We start from the raw sequence: 20,163 nt of genomic DNA on the forward strand, positions 1-20,163 counted from the left end.
AGGAGATGGTCAGAAGAGGTTAATGAGACACTGCAGGGCTGCTTTAAGGTGACAGACTAGCAGACACTCTGTGAGCTGCATGGAGCGGACATTGATGGGGTCATAGAGTGTATCACTGACTACATCAGCTTCTGTGTTGACACCATTGTCCCACCAGAGACTGTCCTTTGCTACGCAAACAACAAGCTGTGGGGAACAAAGGACATCAAAGCCATCTTCAACGAGAAGAAGAGCTGGCAACAGGGAGGAGGTGCGAACAATCGAGAGGAAGCTGGAAGCAAAGAGCAAGGATGCCAAGGAGAAGTACAGGAGTAGAAACTCTGGCAAAACCGCATGAGAGAGGTCTGGAGTGGCACCATCACTGGTTTCAGACCAACCAGCAGTAGAGGAGTTGAAGGCAGTTGGGACTGGGCGAACTAACTCAATGTGTTTTTTAACAGATTTGATACTGTGACCCCAGCTCACCCCCCCAGTATCCTCCGCTGCAGGCCTGCAACTAGCACCTACCCCCCCAACCCCTTCTTACAGCCTCTCATCCTCCTGTGATGACCCCCCTCGCACCTCCTCCCTACACTCTTCAACTCAACACCTCTACCCCTCCCCCACTTGTCACCTCCATACTGGACATCACTGCTGATCATGTCAGGAGACAACTGAAGAGACTCCACTCAGGCAAGTCTGCAGGTCCAGATGGGGTGATCCCCAGGGTCCACAAAGCCCCCAAGCTATGTGGAGTGCTTCACCATGTCTTCAGCCTGAGTCTTCAGAGGGTCCCTGTGCTGTGGAAGACGTCATGCCTCCTTCCTGTGCCAAAGATGCCACATCCAAGCTGGCTCCAAGGACTACAGACCTGTGGCACTGACGTCGCACATCATGAAGACTTTGTATCTTATCGTTATGTTATTTTATTCCTCTTTATTTATCTGTACTTACAGTACTCTGTACTGAAATGGACAACAACAATTTCCAACAAGGGATTAATAAAGGATTCTGATTATGATTCTAAATAAAACATCAGGGTGTGCGTTGTGAATGGAGCCAGGCGTATTGCACAATATAAAAAGGTGATAATGAGGCCAGTTTGAGGGACATTTAATCCTAATGAATTTGGAAAGTAGAAATGCTGCCAGCCAGTACACAGTTTTGACAGTCAGATAATGGGATGATAAACAGGTTGATAACTATGACAAACACAGAATCAAGCACTCACATTGGCTCAACCAAATCTAATAATTATTTGTATTTAAATCAGTTCAGCAAAAAATACCCAGCTGTTGCTATTGATTCTCTCTACAACACCAAGTTTGTTTTCTAGAACACTTAGTAATTCTGTGTTCTTGGAGCAATACTCGTGTATTTTCTGATACATCCACCCAGGTCACATGGTGGTAAACCTAAACACATTCCTGCATTTAAGGCATTTAACAGAGACTGGTGAAGAGAGGTGGTTGACTCTGTTAAATGCCTGGCATTTCTCTTGGAGGTGAGCACTGCCTTACTGGACCAGCTGCTGCTCCTTCACACCGACTTTAATGCTCCAAGCTGGGAGAAGAAACCACAACACAACAGCCTCTTATGGAGCTCAGGAGGGGGATGTTGTATGTGCTACTTAAGATATGTATGTGCAAATGTGGTAAGTATTTCTGGATATGTATGGTATGGTAGACTGTGTGGATGTGTTTGTGCAAGAGGAAGAAAATGATTTGTGTTTCTGTGTATTAATTTCTACGTATGTGCAAGTTTATATCATCAGTTTATAAAATGTTTTGAAGGGAAGTATAGTTGTACAGAAGTGTGTGTGCATTTTAGCCTTTATCTCCCACGATATAATGTAACACACAAGTGTAATAAAACCTAATAACTGTGATACTGTCTGAAGCCATGAGCAATCTCTAACATCAAACCTGCTCTGCCACAATGAACCACCCTGCAGGTGGACTTGCCATTGTAGTTTGAGCCTGCTGCCTGAAGCAAAGCATGCTAGTCTTACCGAACCGACACACAGGTGATTGTCTTACAAAAGTAATGTAAATTTTAAAAAAAGAAAGAAAAGTAGATAAGAGCTCCACACATTCCTGCCTGGATTGAGACTGGGAATGTTGTTTACTTTCCTGAGAGTACAGTGTGTGTCTGTGGTAAAGACACTGGCTGTCTTTCTCTCACCTTCCTGTTTTACAGGCAAGAGGTTTACAATAAGGTGCTGAGAGATATGACTGTCAGTCTTGTTAGTGGACTGCAGGTAAAAAGAGAACAGAGAGGAGCTACATCCCTCTTACCACTCACTCTCAAACCACATCTCCCTAATATTCTGATTTTGCTGAGCTGTTGTCGCTGATTTCTCCACCATTTTATTCTTCCCAATCTGTCTCTGAATTACAGTTTATGATTATTTCCCTCTCACTTTGCCATGTGCCCCCACACCGTACGTTTTTGGTGCAGTTTTTAAAAACTGCTGTGTTAGCCCATATGGTTCTGTTTGTTTAGTTGTCAGTTGAATGTAGATAACAAGATCATGACCACTTCAAAAAGTTGGTCTTGTCCCAGCTCCAAGTGGAATCTGGTGTGGTCCATTTGTGGTGTAAGAGCGAAGCACAGGATCTTACAATTGGTCAGTATGTGATTTTTGCATGGATTGAAAAGATAAACAACTCCTCAATTTGCTGGTGGTGAACTCTCAAGAAAAAGCAATCCCCTGTAAGTGATGTTTACATTTGTGCACAAAACATTTAGTAACCATGGAAACACATATGCATGTAATCTGGATTATTCTGCGTGGATGCACTAACTGTTCAATTAATGAGTTACCTGTCAGGCAACTTCAACAATCACTTTTTAAACCGAAGTAGATATTCTGACTATGTCTGAAATCACTCACTATTTATACCCAGTACACCATATTTAAACGCTGCCATATTTACACCTGTTTCACCTGGACAGTTTCAGATTTATAAAACCTATATTGTATTCATGGAAACACAATAAGGTATTTTCCCATCTAGACCACATCAGACCAGGTTTAGAACAAAAACGACTACAATTAATCTAGTCCAGATTTGACAGGTCTAACAGAGAGAGTTTAAAGAGTCATTGCAACACAGTTTCAGATATATCACCAGGTTGTTGTTGTCTGGATGGAGAAAATGCACTGAAATAAAAGTTTCAAAAATCTAAAAATGAGTTTTAAACAACATAAGTGGCTCATTTCTTTCCTTAACTTTCCTCTAACTGCTAAATTAGAAACTGCCAGCACTGTCAGACAAACCTTGGTGTAAAGTTCATCTGCAATTAGGACTGGGTGATATGGGAAAAAATCATACCATCATATGATTTTTCATATTGGTCGATATTGATATATATCTCGATATAAATCAAACCACCATTTCTGTCGAACTTAAAGCTTCCTTTTTACTCCATGAAGTGTATGAAGTGAAATACCATAAGGTCAATTTTAGGGCTGTCCCCTAAATGTCAACTATTTGAAGTATCAGTTGGGAAGACACTGATTCAACTCACAAAATGTCAGTGGATGAGTTGTTACACCTCTGGCAAACAGAGCTATTTCGACATTGCTCCCATTTTCCACAACATATCTATGAGCTGAGCTTTTCAAGCCTGACTGCAATAAAAACTAAAAACAGAGAGAGACTGAGAGCTGTTGAGGAAAAGCTTTGTGTGTGTCTTTCTTCAATTCCTGCCAGAATATCAGCTTTGTATTCATCTAAACAGGCCCAGGTTTCACACTGAGTGAGTATTGATAAATTGGGAGACTATATTGTCATTTTATATACTGTATTAGGGTACAGAGTGTCATTTTGTAACATTTTTGGTTGGTGGTGTGCTGCCGGATTTTTTTTCACGTAAAAAATGTGCCATGGTTCAAAAAAGGTTGAAAAACACTGAGCTAGTTTATGTGTGTTTGGGGTGCTGCAGTGACTTTGAAATTCATATTGAAGGATGGACAATTAGTCTCCATAGTCTCTCTGGAGATTGGGTTGACAACAGCCTAAATGTTTGTTTTTTTTCAATATTTTTATTTATAGTTTTGAATAGAAAAAAGACAAACACTGAGGCGGACAACAGACAGAGGAACAATATCCGCCCCTCAAAAACACACACACACACACACACACACACACACACACACACACACAAAAAAAAAAACCAAACAGGCTGACAAAGACAATTGGTGTACTGTATTACACAGAGTTCAATGTGTATCCTCTTACATTACTCTGTACTATCTGCTGGCTGGCTCAGATAAAGTTCACAGCAGCTTTATCTATATGTATCATCATGATTGATGCTAAACAAATGTTGTCACCGATATACAACTACACATGTAATTCCACATTATTTACACAGTAATTTAATAGAGAGTTTAAACTCCAATACATTTTCCTTACAATGTAGCTATATTCAGCAGGTCACAGCTACTTTAGGCTGCAACTTCAGTGTCAATAAGTTTGATATTATTTAGATATTTATGTAACATCTCATGCTGTAGATGTGTTTGCACTGCTAGTAAACAGCAGATGAGGATACAAAGTGTTCTCAATTTCAAAGGCTGCTGGTTGCCATTCCTTTGGATCTGTGGGCTTTCAAAGAGGCAGGTAACAGATGCACAAGCTGGCAGCAAAGACCAGTAATTACTCAAACACACAAACAAACACACACACACACACACACACACACACACACACACACACACAAACATCTAATCACCACGTTAGCATAGACACACTGAGACACTACAGTGCTGCTCCAATTCCCAGCAGCATCGAGTCTTCTTTGGTTGGGCAATTGTGACAGTACAATTGAAACTCTTCTACAACTGAAGCTGCTCCACAATCAACCTGATGTGCTAATCAGCTTTCTCATGGTCATTTGCACATGCAGTCCACCTGGCCATCCTGTTCTGAGTTTCAAGAAACTGCACATTGGCGAAGTCATTATGGAGCCTCACCACCCCAATGCAGTCTTGTCTGGGGCATTCAAGCTGTTATGGAATATGTCTGACAGTTTCATAAGTCTTGTAGCATGCAGGGTTTTCACACTATGACTGACAAGCTCTGAAAGATGAGAGATGAGCCAGGCATTGTACTTCTCTCTCAAACTCTCTTTACATTTGTTACACTACTATTTGTGGCACGTTAAATGTGAACAACAAGTGCAACACCATAAATACCTTCCAGAAAACACTGCCTGAAAATATGCACCTTTATCCTTGTTTTTAAACCATATCACATCAATCCCCTCTCTATGATGACCAGCTTTTCACTCCACTTTAAGTGCAGCCAGTTTGGAACTGTAAACTCATTTGATTTCTGACATGGTCAGTCTTTCTTCTTACTACTCCTGAAAGACTATAAACCCATAGACCACTGAACCAACAAACCAACCAACCCTAAGGGTGTCCACAAAGAAGTAGTTTGTACAGTGTGTTGTCTGATCTCATCAGAAACCAGAATAAGTGAAATCAAAGTTGAATTTAAGTTCACTCCAAGTTTGCTTTGCTTATTTCTTTTTTAACACTGTGTATAAGGTGCAATAAAAAAACCTCAGAGATTGCATCTAGAGCAAGCAAAAACCATACCTGATTTAAATCTGTCCTTCTTCCCCTTCTGAGTAGTCATTTTATGCAGATATTCACCACTCCCAGTGCTCCTGCTGTGCTTGGACCACTGCATGTCGAATACCATCAGAATGCAGGTTGGATCTTCAGGTAGCCCCGACTGACACTCACACACACAAACATGCACTGTGCTACAGTTGTTGTTACTGCCAAATGTCTTCTCTCAGATGGCCTGAGAACAGTGCAGTAGAACTTGATTTTGACCGGCTGACCCTTGGGGGACAAATTCACATGTAGAATCATGCAAATGTTGAAAAATATGAGCATGATGCACCTTCTTCACTTCACTCGCTCTTTCACTGCAAGGACAACTGTTAGGTCTCTAGGTTGTAGCTGTAAACCCATCTCTAACCTCTGGTAATGGCCCTCGACTTGAAGGTCGGATCACCCTGGATGAGTTGACAGTGACCACAGATCACAGATTTCGACAAGGTTCTGCATCTACTCCATGGTGAAACTGTAAATGCACTACTGCAAGTGGTCAAAAAAACACATCCAACACAGGTCAAGATGTTGACTGTGTAACATAACAAAGAATACTGACACCAGACTGATTGCTTGCACTTGCTACATGCACATTACCATGCAGTGCTCTGTTTGTTCACAACAAGAACAGTCTCAGAGCTTTTTGATGGCACCTCTTATGCAGTTACAACCTAAATAATGATCTGAAGTTAAACTGAAAATCTGCTAACTTTTGGGCAGGAGTTAACCAGCTCACTGCCTGCGCTACAACGGCTCAGTCTCTCCTCACTGTGTACTGCTCTCGCTACAAGCTAACAAGGAGCTTGTGAATTAGTCTGTGTACTGAGGGAGTAAAATGGACTCCTCTGGACATTTATATTATTATCATGATACCAAGAAGGGACGGCATTTGTGACAACAGAAACCAGAGGAGTGGACATAACTTTTTTCCTGCTGTTTTCCTGTTATTGCAGTGCGTCATGCTGGAGTGCTCCTTGTGAACTTATTTGCATGTTAAAGTTGTTCATCTGTTGCACTGGATACCACACCCATTACAACATTAAAACTCCTGACAAGCAGGGCGGTCCCTCCCTAAACGCAGCACTCATGCTGTGCATAGGGCTTTATGTTGCCACGGGGGCCTCATTTTATGCGCATATGCAACACAATTATGCATGCCATAAAGTCACCAGCGAGGCCACCCATGCCTTCACTCACGATGCCCACAAGTCAACATCTGACCAATCACTAATCAGAGCAGGGCGCTACTGCAGGAGAAGAGATGTTGTCTCAGAGACAGTTTGAATTTGGCACAAGGAAGAGAAGAAAAAGAAAGCAAAACAAGAAGATGCTCAATCTTAAGTCAAAGGTGAGCATGCTGCCTAAGTGAAAATATAAAAATTTGGCCATATTAGAAATTTCAGCTGCAATTCACAACAGGACAGAAGTCCAGTCTCATATACAAACATCTTTGTTAAAATAATTTTCAAATGCAAATGCAAACTCACAACTTATTCTGTGACACATTTAATTATTTTAGATTCGTTTATTCATTACAGGTTGAAGGTACTTTTTAACCCATGGCAAACACACTCCCCAAAAAGACAATACGCTCCGCAACACGACAAAAACTGCTCATAAATGGCTCAACTATTATACTCTTCTGGTCTTTATAAATCTTTCTGAGTATCGATGTGCTCTGGGGGGGAGGAGGAAAAGGAAGTGACTAGGTCAGGTTTTCACAGATCAGTGAGCTAATCATCAACAAAAAGCTATGAACAATTAGCATGGCTGTAGACATTGCCATTTCCAATTTTGAGAGGCTAATGTTGGGTGAGCATGCCAGCCACAATTACGTAATTGCGGAATTTTGCAGCCATGTGTAGATGTTTGTGGAGTCTGCAAGAAGCATGAAGTCAGTTTAATATAGATGTTTGAATTCTAAACAGTTTTGAACTTAATCTCAGCTATCCATAAAACTCTATAAAGCTCTAAACTATATACATATAGCTATAGCTCTAAACAATGGAATCTGTTTGATGACATAATATTTCTCAGTCTTTGTTTGATAAGTGCAGAGTTCTTAGAGAGAGTGCAGAGCTCCAAGTCTTCCTTTGTGTTTATTCTTAATGTTACATATTTATCTATATGTGTATGTGTCATTTAAAGATACTATAAAAATCGTAATCAGTGAGTGAATTAATTATTCACAGGAAGCATCTACTGATGTGAACCATGCCTCGCAAAACAGAGATCTGAGTAAGCTGGGAAGGATTACCAGTGATTTCTAACAGTTTAGATATTCATCAGTCCACAGTAAGACAAACTGTCTATAAATGACTCCAAAAGCAAAACACAGTATGCTCAATAAGGAAAGAATCTAAAATATAAATCATATTCTTTTCTGTTTACTACACAAATCCATATGTGTTCCTTCATAGTTTTGATGTCTTCAGTATTAATCTACAATGTAAAAAGTAATAAAAACGGGGTGCCCCCATAGCCGGGTGGTTGGGGCGCATGCTGCATGGGCCTAAATGCCCTGAGCAGCTGGTCCCTGAATCGACTCCCGGTCTGGCCGGATCTTTACTGCGTGTCATTCCCCTGCTCTCTCTCCCTGTTTCCTGTCTCCTCTCCACTGTCCTGTCAAATAAAGGCGAAAAAGCCCAAAAAAATAACTTAAAAAAAAGTATTAAAACCAAAGGAAAACAATTGAATGAGAAGGTGTGCTGAACTTTTGACTGGTGCTGTATACTGTTTTAAGTTTTTCATAACATGAACATGAAGAACTGTCACCTACCAGGTTGTGTAGTTGACACATTCTCCCTATGCTCCTCTCACAGTCTAGAGACATGCAGGTTAGGTTAATTGGTTACTTGAAATTGCGTAGGTGTGAATGTGAGTGTGAATGGTTGTTTGTCTCTATATGTCAGCCCTGCAAGGTGTATCCCACTCCTCACCCAACGTTAGCTGGGACTGGCTACAGCCCCCTACCACCCTTAAGTATGATAATGGATAAATGGATGGATGGATGGATGGATGGATGGATGAACATGACCATGAACTTGTAACATATTGGAAAGCCCAAACCTCAGCAACAAACAAGCACATAATCAAACCCAAACAACAAAATCACAGCAGTGGGAATATCCTCTCAAATTAATTAATTAATTAATTAATTGTTGTTTTTTTTTTTTCATAGGGGCTTTGAAAAAAATCTACAAATTTGCACAGTGTATCACAAAGAGTAAAGTTTTTTTGTATTTGGGAGTGTAATGTTAAAGATATTAAGTAAGGTTAAAGCTCATCCAAATTAAACTTCTTTTATTTCAGCATGTTCCTTTCAAAGCTGGGCACGACTCGGAAGGGAAACACATGGATGACCCTTTTTTTCATCTTTTTCACTATACTCCTCCACAGGACTCCAATGCCAAAAGTAGAACACCACCTAGTTAAAACACTCATCATCTGGAGAAACTTCAAGAATGTGGAGGACATTGGAGAAGGGGATATGAAACTTAATGGAAAAAAGCTTCAGGCTCCTGAAAAGTCAGAATTGGTGAGTAAATGTCATGTAAATGGTCAAGCAGTGATGAGATTCTGACTGGCCTCTGCATTCCTCTGTTTCAGTGGTTGAAGTCATGAGAGGTTCAGGTGTAGCTCCTATGACTTTTAAGACAAAAGTTGAAATAAATAACATGATTTGATATTATTCTGCTTACTGTGGGGTTAAGCTTCTTTGCTCAAGGAAAGTCTTGTGCAGAAATAAGCGAGGCATTACCTCAAATTTCACCTAGGGCTTCAGGCAAGGACTCTGAAACTAGATATCTGCTCTTGTAGTGTGTGGCTGAAAGGCTCAAGCCCGACACCGCTCTTACCAATGACATTTTTCAACATTTACTTCCAAGGGAACAAATGGTCTACCAGTGATTTACAGCCTTCTGGCGAATGGATACTGGATTAGCAGTCTCTTGCTGATTTACTGAGATGATCACATCCTTCTGACTTTAACGCAACAACAAGTGATAATGGATGCAATATCTGGACAGACTTAAACTCACTTAAGTCAAGTAAATGTGCTTTTAGCTCATTGTTTGATGTTTATTCTTATCTACACTTTTCATTTTTACAAACACTCAACATTATTGTCCTCATTACACATGGTCTATAAATAGGAGAAATATATCATTCACTACCCCACACATGTAGTGTCAGTTCATCCACTAAACTCCTGCATATACATTTCACATTTACATATTTGGCAGATGCTTTCATCCAAAGTGACTTACAAGTGAAGGACATCAACTAAAACAACAACTAAAACAATACAGTATGAGACCTTGAAGTATATTCAAAAAATGTAATCTGGTTCACTAAGGAAAAGTGCAAGGAGATCAATTAAAGTGTAGTGTATTTAGGCATATTATGGTGTTAGAGGCATTAGGAGAGATCTCAAAAGAGATGAGTCTTCAACAAAATCCTGAAGACAGAGAGGGATGCCCCTTTGGAGGAACACAGTGGCTGAGAGGGAGCATAAGTACATATGATTGAAGTTTAAATAGGTGTGTGCAGACCCAGAAATCCCTCTGTAGGTAAGCAGTGACTTGAATTTGATTCTGATGACCATGGGTAGCTAGTGTACATCAATGAGCAGTGGAGTGACAAGGGCCTTTTGAGTTTTACCTCACATTCTGATGTGTTCATCATCATCTACGATATGAATAAACCTGAAACTCTGGACTCCACTTTTCTGGTCACTTTATTTTGCACATAATTTCATCTATCTCAATGATTATCACCATTTCTCCTATATTATGATTGCACATTTCACAACTGCACATTTTCTATTTATTACAGAGACTTTTTCTAATGCTGATTGCTGCACTTTAACTTTGTTACTTCTGTGCCTTTCTTATATTATATTTTTTATTTTTATTTTTCTATTTTGGTCACCCTTGTTTCTTGCTGCTGTAACATGTGAATTTCCCACAAGTGGGATAAATAAAGTCAATCTTATCTTATGAAGACATGAGATTTCCATGCAGTCAGAGAAAATAAAGGATAGCATCATGGTCATTTCTGAGTCATGAAATCCTACTGCATCATGGAGTGTCTCTCTCACTGGGCTGCTGGAAGTGCTGCCAGAGCTGAGAGCATCAGAGCAGCCAACAGAAACGAATCATGCTGCCCTTCCCCATATTGTCCGCCATCTTGCTGCCTTGTTTCCATTCTACACCTCTACGTCCATCACAGTTAGGTTTGTGGTTCAATCATTTTAAGCTGTTGCTCCTGCATTACTCTATGTGCTGTAAGGAACCTTTAAAAAAAGGGATGCAGCATTGTCCATTGTCTTGGCAGGGCAGCCCACGCACCAACTGGAACCCCCACCCTCCCAAGCAAGAGCAGAGAAAAAATAAAAAAATAAAAAGATCATTTACATTTGCGTTTGTCTCCCCACTTCCTGTTTCACATGCGTCTCTGTGTATGCATCAAACTGAAACATGGTTCTATTTGTTTGCAATGTGAAAACACCTCTTTGATTGATTCAGACACTCTGACCAATTACAGAGAGTCAAGCAATCATCACCCATTATTATTTCTAGAGCTTGCATGCTGTAGCTTTAAGTGGGAGCTGGTTTGGGTCAGAGGCACCACTTGTGGTGGCCATGTGGATTACTCTGCCACAGTTGTACCACACCCTCGCACACAGCTGAAAATGTTGACATTTCCACTAGAAGTCTGAATAGCAGCATTCATCATCAAGCAACATAGCAGACACCAACACAAACGACCAAGATGTGTTGTACCATATATGTGAATTTAATTATTATGTCAAGTTATTTAAGAAGGTTAATGCAGCTTAATGCAGAATTTTGCTTAAAATAATTTTAACAAACAAAAAGGACAGTAGGACAAATAAGAGTCAATTTAAAAAAAAAAAAAAAAAAAAAAAACAGTCATCCTGGTGGAAAAAATGAAACTTCCACCATGCTTATTTACCTCAGTAGAGGCACAGAAAGTCGCTGCCCCATAAACTAAAACCATCTTTTCAACTGGAAAAAAATGAGTCTGTTTTGTAGAACATAGATCTGGAGCCTGTGTTATGTGAAACAGTCAACGATGAGCGTGAGGAAATTGCAGGTGGTGAGAAAGATGTCAACACATCAGCAATCAGCACTTTGTTTGGAGAGGACTACAACACACATTACAATGAACAAATATTTGATCGCTATTTCTCTGAGCCCCATATCTCCCCTGATGAAAACCCTCTATTGTGGTGGAAACGCAACAAGTATCATTTTAAACATCTGAGCATCCTTGCAACGCAACTTTAGTGAGCAGGCACAATCTCCCATGACAAACTTATAATTAGGTAAAACTGCTGGAATTAGGCCCAGCACGTTAAGAGCAGATTAAGAAGTCATTAAAAGTATTTATTAGGAGAGTCACTGCTGCACTCAAAAAATAATTCACAACACACTCACTTATTGTCACTCACTTATGCAGCAGGATGCTGCTTTGTAGAGCCCAGTTGTCTTAAAGGATAGGAACTGCAACAATAGCAGACATGGTAGAGTATTGTAATGCATGGATTGGATTTTGATTGACATTCATTTATCTAATACCATTCCATTAAAGCATGCCTAGATTGGCCCCAGAACTGATCCTTAGGATTGGCTTAGGACATCTCTAGTCTGTGGACATGATTATTCAGACACTGTTGTCATTGAATCTGCACACCGCACAGTATTCCTGCTGTAAAGTTCAGAAAAGAGGCGAGGACCTGGTGTCAGTGCCACCCCCTGCAGTAGCTAAAGCTGAAAGATCAGGGTTTAGGTTATGTCCAGAACCTGCTGATAGTAGGCTGCAACCCCAGGCATTCTGCTTACTTTAAACAGCTGGCTGGATGCAAAGCCCACAGAGAGAGGTTATGAGAAGACAAACAGTTTTTCCACCAACACCATTTGCCTGATTCAACCACAATAGCTTCCTGGCTTCAGCCTCTCTGACTTATCCACTATTCAGGTCCTCCACACTAGCCCAGCCTGGGAATAAATAGTCACGGATCCAATTTCACAATGTAATCAAAACACTGGGATTTGTGGGAGTGCTCAGAAGATAGCCTGGCAAAGCAGTGGGGCAGGAGGAGTAGAGGAAGAAGACGACAACTTGGACAAGGAGGAATCAGGCGTTTGTTTATGTAACAAAGTTCAGCTGAAGGAAAAACACAATAATCCTTGGTGAAGGCAGGAGGACATATAAAAACAAACAGATAAAAGTGGGGAGGCCTGAGCCATGCATGGCCTGAGCCTTTGGTTTGGCATGGGGAGGAGTAATTGAGAGCTGTCCCTGGCACTTAAAATAGCTGCTGAGTGTGATGGGATGTGGTTTGGGAAAAATGGACACAGCAGGAGGAGGAAACCAAACTCCTATGAGCCATTGTGTAATTCAGATGAACTGAAGGAAGTAATTTTAGAAGTTTGAGGGATCACCCCCTAGACACATCTGGCTATTCTGGTGTGCAACATTAGCAATGACCAAAAATAAAACTCACAATTATAATGATTGTATGAGAATTAGGACTAGCATGGCCATGTATTAATGTTTCCAGGAACCATTAGTACAAACAGAAAGAAATTTCGTTTCCTACCTGTGCAAGTCTACGGCTCTTCTCCTGTAATTCCAAATCTTTTCACGGTTCCCATGATGATTTATCCAACCCTGGAAGAAGACAAGCAGTTAGAAATTCCACATAGCGATATTTTACTCTGTTTCTCTCTTAAAAGCGAAAAAAATGACAGAAAGTACAACACAAATGGTCTTTGAGGAGCCATAAGGAGGAAACAGATGATGACAGCACAAGCCAGTGGCTGAAAAATTATTCCCTACGAAGTGAGCTTAAGCCATTTGCAATGCCTGTCATGTTTTTTTTAATTAATGCTATGCAAGTGAGGGCCTCCACTCTATACAAGGAAAGTACTGTTCACTATAACAACAAAGATCTTGCTGGCAAGGGAACAGCGGCCACAAAAGTCACCTTTTAAAAGCCAGACCAATGGCTGCCACAGACAAGAGAGCCTGGCACAACATTAAACATGACCTCTGTGTAACATTTTCACAACACATACTCCAAAGCTAAGGCCAGGGGATTGTTAAGGGATCATCAAATTTTAAATAATGAAGAAATGCATGATTATGATTGCATGATGGTTTTAAGTTTGTGAATGAATGTCTGTCGTAATTAAGAGGTGTATTGTATAAACAGAACAAATAAATCGACTTGTCTATTGTAAAACCAACATAAATTAAATTATGTTCATCACACAAGGATTCCTGTTGCTAACAGATGGTGCTATGCCTATGAGTGAAAAGTGGCATGTAGATGTCTTTAGGCCAGGAGTCTCGTGAAACTTGCGAAGTCTGGAGCATATTGAACAATGAGTAACACCAACTTCCTGTTTAAGGGCAAAACATTGAAATTCACCACCACATAACAGTCATCCTAAGGGAAACACTGCATTATGATGAATGTTGAGGTTACAGTAAGTTAAAGTAATGCTCCATCATGTTATACATTTGTATAGTGAATACTGAAGTAAGGCTTGACTTTTAAAAATTATATTGCAAATCAAATCGCAATCGCAATATCTATCTGAAAATCACAATTAAATGTTTTAAAAATAAACATAGCGGTTACAATAGGGTCCTTGCACCCTTTGAGTCCTCATACCCTAATAATATGGTGATTCTGGTACACAACAACAACTAAGAGATTTTTTGGCAAACAAAAAAGATATTGTTTACATTGATTTCTAATTTGCATTGATGTAGATGATGCAACCTAAACATTTGAATTTTGATGTCTACACCCTGAGTTCAGATAAGGATCATTACAGGTTGAATATTTAACTTTTTTCAAACAACAGTGCAAATTACAGAAGTAAAAATAATCTTGACAACACGCACAACACAATACAGCAAAAAACAGTGAGACTGAATTCTACTCCAGTACTCCAGTGCTCAAATAACCAAGCTGCATGGGCATCCTTCTTGGCTTATACATCCTTATATTCTCAAATAATTTCTAATTTTAAGATCTTCACACAGGGGTCCTGAAGCTGTGATGGCTGACTCCTTTCCCACAGGAGACTGAAATGACAATCCTTGTCTAGGAATGTTGCCTTAACTTCCACCACCTCGAGGCTCTAAAAAAAGAGAGTAGTTTTAAGCTCTGTATCCCTCTACCAGCTGATCCAGCAGCTCCTACCTTTGCCCCGTGGCCAGAATGTGTTAGGCCTTGTTTTGTGTGGAATCTTCCTAAGGCTGGCTCAGATGCAAGACGCTAACTCATTCATATACTGTCCTATTTGTCTTTGACCTGGAATGAGAGGGTGAGGCCTGGAACGGAGCTGCATGCAAACAAGTTTGAAGTTGCAGAGAGCAGTTTGGTGGAATTGCAAGAACTGCTAGCTTTGCTCTGATGTGTTTCCCACAGTACGTTTCCTATTCAAGTATTTAAGTTGACTGTATCTTACAGTGGTTCATCAAGTTGAGCAAACAGGCTGCATATGAGTTATCAGAGAGCCTTGTGCACCCTCACTTTGAGAATAAGTAAAAATTCAGTTCACCTTTTGGAGACTAGAAGCAGTGAAACCATGGCCCTCAGCCAATAGCTCTCTCCACACAAGGCTAAATGAAGAAACCTTATGTAAGAGCTCTCACACAACAACAACCAGGCACACTCTCTCACATTAAGGGGGTGACTTGAATCCGGACACATTTAAGCCTTCATGGCTCCCTTTGTGGCCATGAAAATGGACTGCACAAATTTCAGCCAGGCCTCTCATTGTTAAAAAATGTAGTGACTCAACTGGTAACATGGCATGTTCACTCACCCTTGCCAAAACCAGTGAACTCCAAATACACAAGGACCGTTTGACAGGGCTAAATGAGACTCGACTTAAATCAGGTCAGATTAACCTGGGAAAAACATCACTGGTGCAGCGTGCAGAGTCCTTCAAAGCAACTAAAATGGTCACAAAAAGGATTCTCATGAGCAAACAGACTTCTAAAAGAGGCCATTTCCAGCCACTATAAACTCCTAAACGTTGTTCACTGTTCATCACTGTTACACCAAAAGACACACCAAAATGTTTTTTTTTTCTCTGGCTTCTTTAAGCTTGTCTTAAACACCAAAAAAACTTGGCTCTTCACAGATGGAAATGACACAGTATCACCCAAAACAGCAGTGCCACCATTCCTGAGGTTGTTAAGCTGTCGGTCTTAAAACTACCACTGACACCGTGCCTTTGGCCATGACCACTCTGTAATTATGTTCCAGAAATTTCAGCTTTTTTCCCTCTCTGACCCTTGGAAAATATATACAGGGTCTAAATTCAACTCCTGCCCTGCCCTCTCAGGCTCGCTGGCATAGGGTTTATGCCATCCTGCTTCACTCCTTCACACACGTCTGGTCATTCTACCTCAGAATGAACAAAGGTTTTACCAACAAATCCCACCAGAAACAGAAATTGTTGATTATTATAGTTTATTATTATAGTTATATAACAATGAAGAAGACAGGACTAGGGCTAGCCTCCCTGCCAGCAAAACCACCGTTGGCAGTTAGTGAACGTAAAAGAATGCGGATATTGTTGTTTGGGGTCAACATCTTTCCATCTATGATTTGACTTAAAATGCTTGTCTGAGCTTTTCTTGCATTTAACTGTCAACCTGTCCCCTCTGCTTCCACTTCTGTGTGCGGACGCATAAGTAGAGACACATGTGAAACATGAAGCAGAGAGAGAAACATTAACGTAAATGTGGGCTGCCCTGCCAAGACAATGGCAGGGGAAACACTGTATGTAAAATGGGTGATCAAATACACTTTAGTACATAACTATGTGGCCTGCCCAAGTGAAGTCTATGTGTGGAAAACTGCAATATATTTATTATTTTTAATTTAAGTTGATGATAGATATAAAAAAAAGTGACCAAAAACACACAACATCCAATAGTTGTTGAAATATTTCACTCTGGATCACGGTGGTGGTCAGACTCAACTGACACTGCCATCCACATAACTGCACTGCTAGTGAAGCTAAAACCAGAGGTTTCGTAACCCAGTAACACTGATAGTCCTTTCAGACAGACACAGTGATACAGATTAATCTCAGAATGGGTCACTGCACATCACCTGACCTACCTTTACGACCCCATTGCTCCTACTGCTGTCCCCCCTAGGAGGATGGCTAAAGATGCTGTCTTCCCAGGTGAAGCACCTATCTGCTGAGCTTGCTCAGATGAAGTCCCTTCTCCTAACTTTTCGTCTAGGTTCCGAGGCAGAGGATGAGGAGGTACCAGTTCCATGCATGCCTGAGTTCCCATAGGAGGATGTCATATTGATGATGCGGGAGAGGGGGCTCCTCTTCAGCAGGGCAAAGATGGACCTCTTCACCTCAGAGGACATCAACCCATTACCCCTTTGGATACTCTTTGACAGATGAGATTAGCCCTCTGGGTCAGGATGCACTAGAGCATACCTGCTCTGAGGGCTTACTGTATTTCTTTTCTACCGCTACTGCCTATGCTCCACAGAGTCCTTCAACAGGGCTACAGGCTTCAACTGGTGGCCTGTCTGGCCAGCATGGAATGTGGTTTCCTCTGCTGTACATGCTCTGCAGCTGCTTGCCACAGCGCCTCCACAGTAGAGGAATCTCCTGTCCTGGCTAGGGTGTCAGATTTGGCATCCCCATTCCTTCTCTCCTCCAACTGTGTGTCTCTACAGAGCTGTTTCACAGAGGAGCCCAGGCAGAGAGGACAGAGAAGCAGTGCAACCACAAATGATAAAACAGAAAATAAATTTGTGGCAGTCAATGGTGATATTGAGGTAAGCTGTCGCAAATCAAATTAACCCAACCATGGACCTAACCCAAGAACAGGGGGCATATTTGCTAGTCAAAATGATGGTTGCAGTCTGGAGCGCTGCAACCAGCCTATTCAGTTATCATGTTTTAATTCCAACTGAGAAGGGGGGAGAAGTCAAGGCAGTTATGCCCAGTGTGGGTCTTTTATCATTGCCCTAAACAAGGTTGCATTCTTTCCAAACAGTGCCGGTCCCACTGGATTGTATGTCATTATCCATGCATAAAGTGCAAGTAATCATCCCTCCACCACATGGGGTCAAGTGCCACTCAACTTGGAATATCTCCACATCATGGGTGGCCCTGAAGAGAATCCCTCTAGATGACATATATACTATGGTCTTGTGTGTAGGGCCGAATGATTTATCGAACTGAAAAATCGAAACTGAAACTGCGATTTGAACTAATTCGATTAGCAAACTGCAAAGGCTGCTATTATTTTTACAATTGCTCACTGTGACACAATCACATTGTATCGTTGTCCCTGTGTGACAGACAGGCATGCTCACCAATCAGAATTGGCCCAAGTCGAAGCGACTGTGGATATGCCCACTAACAAAAAACACATGTAAGATAGCTTGTGGTGCAGAAAATCATTCACAGCACAGTAGTTACCTTCATAACTTTTTGTTTTCTGTTCCATTCAAGGTTTTAATGAGCACCACTACACAACCACCATGTGCTCATACTTTCCTTTACCTTTTCCTTTCCTTTCTCATTTAGGCATACTTACCTTATTCCAGGACTCTATAGTTGTTGATTTACTAAGCCAAATTTAGGCCACATTCTAGTGAACATTAAAACCTACTCCTGGCTTAATGTAAGCCTTAGCTCATGGACCAACCTAAAGAATTCCACTTCTTAAAGCTCTGGGTTTCTATATCAAAATCCATTAATAGGGCTGAAAGCAAACATTCACAAATCCACCACAGATAACTTTCTGTACAATTCTGCTGCTAACACGAATATATATGGGCTTTAATGAAGCAGTTGCCAATTTTTGCCTTCTACTATAAAGAACATGGGATCATGGGGTTTTATATTATCAGCTTGTTGTCTATGATCAATAGGCAGCAGAATGAACATGTGTAATCAATAAGGGCCTGGGGAGACCAGGCTCAGTATGGTCTGATGATTTGCTCAGTATGTATAGTATAGAAAGGCCAAGCAGCCAGCAGGGGTGATTGCTGATTGGTATGACTACATGGCAGAACAGTCTAATTAATTAATCAAATATTTTGGAAGGAAATATATTGCTTCACCTCAACCAGTCACACTGGTTTCATACTGCCTCATTTCATCAAATATCAAGAGATAACATGAAATAGGAAATGAAATAACATCAGCGGCACTGTATACATGTACTGTCATGATTTCTTAGTCACAAAGCAAGAAGAGAAAAGAGCCAGAAAGTTTAGGTAAAAAAATTGTGTTATAATAATAATAATGTTATCATTTCTGTTTAAAGTTGATGATTACTTTTAGGGCCTGCATTTGACAAACTGTATTAAATTTTACAAGGCCCAGCAACAAACTGAACATAAAATAATTTTATATTGCTCAAAATAAAAAGCTAAAGAATTAACACTATCCAATCCTCCAAGCTAAAACAAAACCAACCATTATAAGACCAAGATAACAATAGAGGACAATGTGCCAGTGACTAACAGAAGTTCAAAAAAGTTAAAGTTAAGGCACATAATGATTAACTGTCACTCTGTACTGCTCCAGTGAAAACAATTTCTAATGTGTTTCTGTAAAACACAGCATGTCAAAACAAGAGGGGCAGTTTGAGCTATCTGTCATCTGTCCTGCTGGGTAACACATGAGGTAAACTGCACAAAGAGAAACTAAGAGGGGGGGGAAGGGTGTATAACAGTTTTTTGCTGTTTCTTTCAGCCAATAATATAATAATGATATTTTCAATTTTATTGCAGCAGCACCATGGTTTCGACTGTTGGAGTTTGCCTGCTGGCGGGTAGACAGCTTTATTACTTGTGGCAGATTTATGTGTCACTAAACACTACGCTATACCATAGGATATGCAGATAAATACCAAACTGTATCAAAATAGTTATTGTTTTGGCAGAGCTTTTTCATTCTTTATTTTAATTCCTTTGTCCAGTGAATATTTGATGCAAGATGTAACCATTTTGACTCAAAACGTGATTTCATAAATTAAGTTATAATTCGGTTGGTTTTATCAGCACAATCCCTATACATTGAAGGAGTTGTTGTTGTATTGGCATCTAAAAGGATCGAATGTTAATGGTTAACAGCCTGAGACTGTCCTACTGACCAAAAAGAATGCACAGGTGGAAACAATGATCAAGAAAAGGGAAAAAGATGAAAAAAGGTAACTAAATTAAACTTTTGAATCAAATAAAAAGAAACAAAATGCTCACAAAGTGGTTCAACAGTTTGTTGCGTAGGTTTTTGTTTTGCCTGAGAGAGAACATGATGCATTTGTGACAAACTGTGCAACTTTCAAAATGGACTGATGTTTCACAGCCATTTCTACATCATTACTTATTTAACAAATGTATTTACATAATTTTTTTATAGAATTTCTTTACAAGCAAGTATTAATATAAATTTTTATCAGGCTTGATTTAATATATTTGATTACACTGTCTACAGCAT

At 40.3% G+C, this 20,163-nt stretch overlaps 1 protein-coding gene across 4 annotated transcripts in view; it reads right to left on the minus strand.

The window, feature by feature from the left end:
- The window catches only part of plxnb1b (plexin b1b), an 84,540-nt gene that overhangs the window by 54,086 nt on the left and 10,291 nt on the right, over window positions 1-20,163 (minus strand). For all 4 annotated transcript variants that reach the window (XM_018667512.2, XM_018667511.2, XM_018667513.2 and 1 more), the window contains exon 2: window positions 13,248-13,318. The gene's annotated coding sequence lies outside the window, so the exon portion shown is untranslated. The remainder of the gene's footprint in view (window positions 1-13,247; window positions 13,319-20,163) is intronic.

Source organism: Lates calcarifer, linkage group LG12, assembly GCF_001640805.2.
Source record: "Lates calcarifer isolate ASB-BC8 linkage group LG12, TLL_Latcal_v3, whole genome shotgun sequence".
Classification (NCBI taxonomy): domain Eukaryota; kingdom Metazoa; phylum Chordata; class Actinopteri; family Centropomidae; genus Lates; species Lates calcarifer.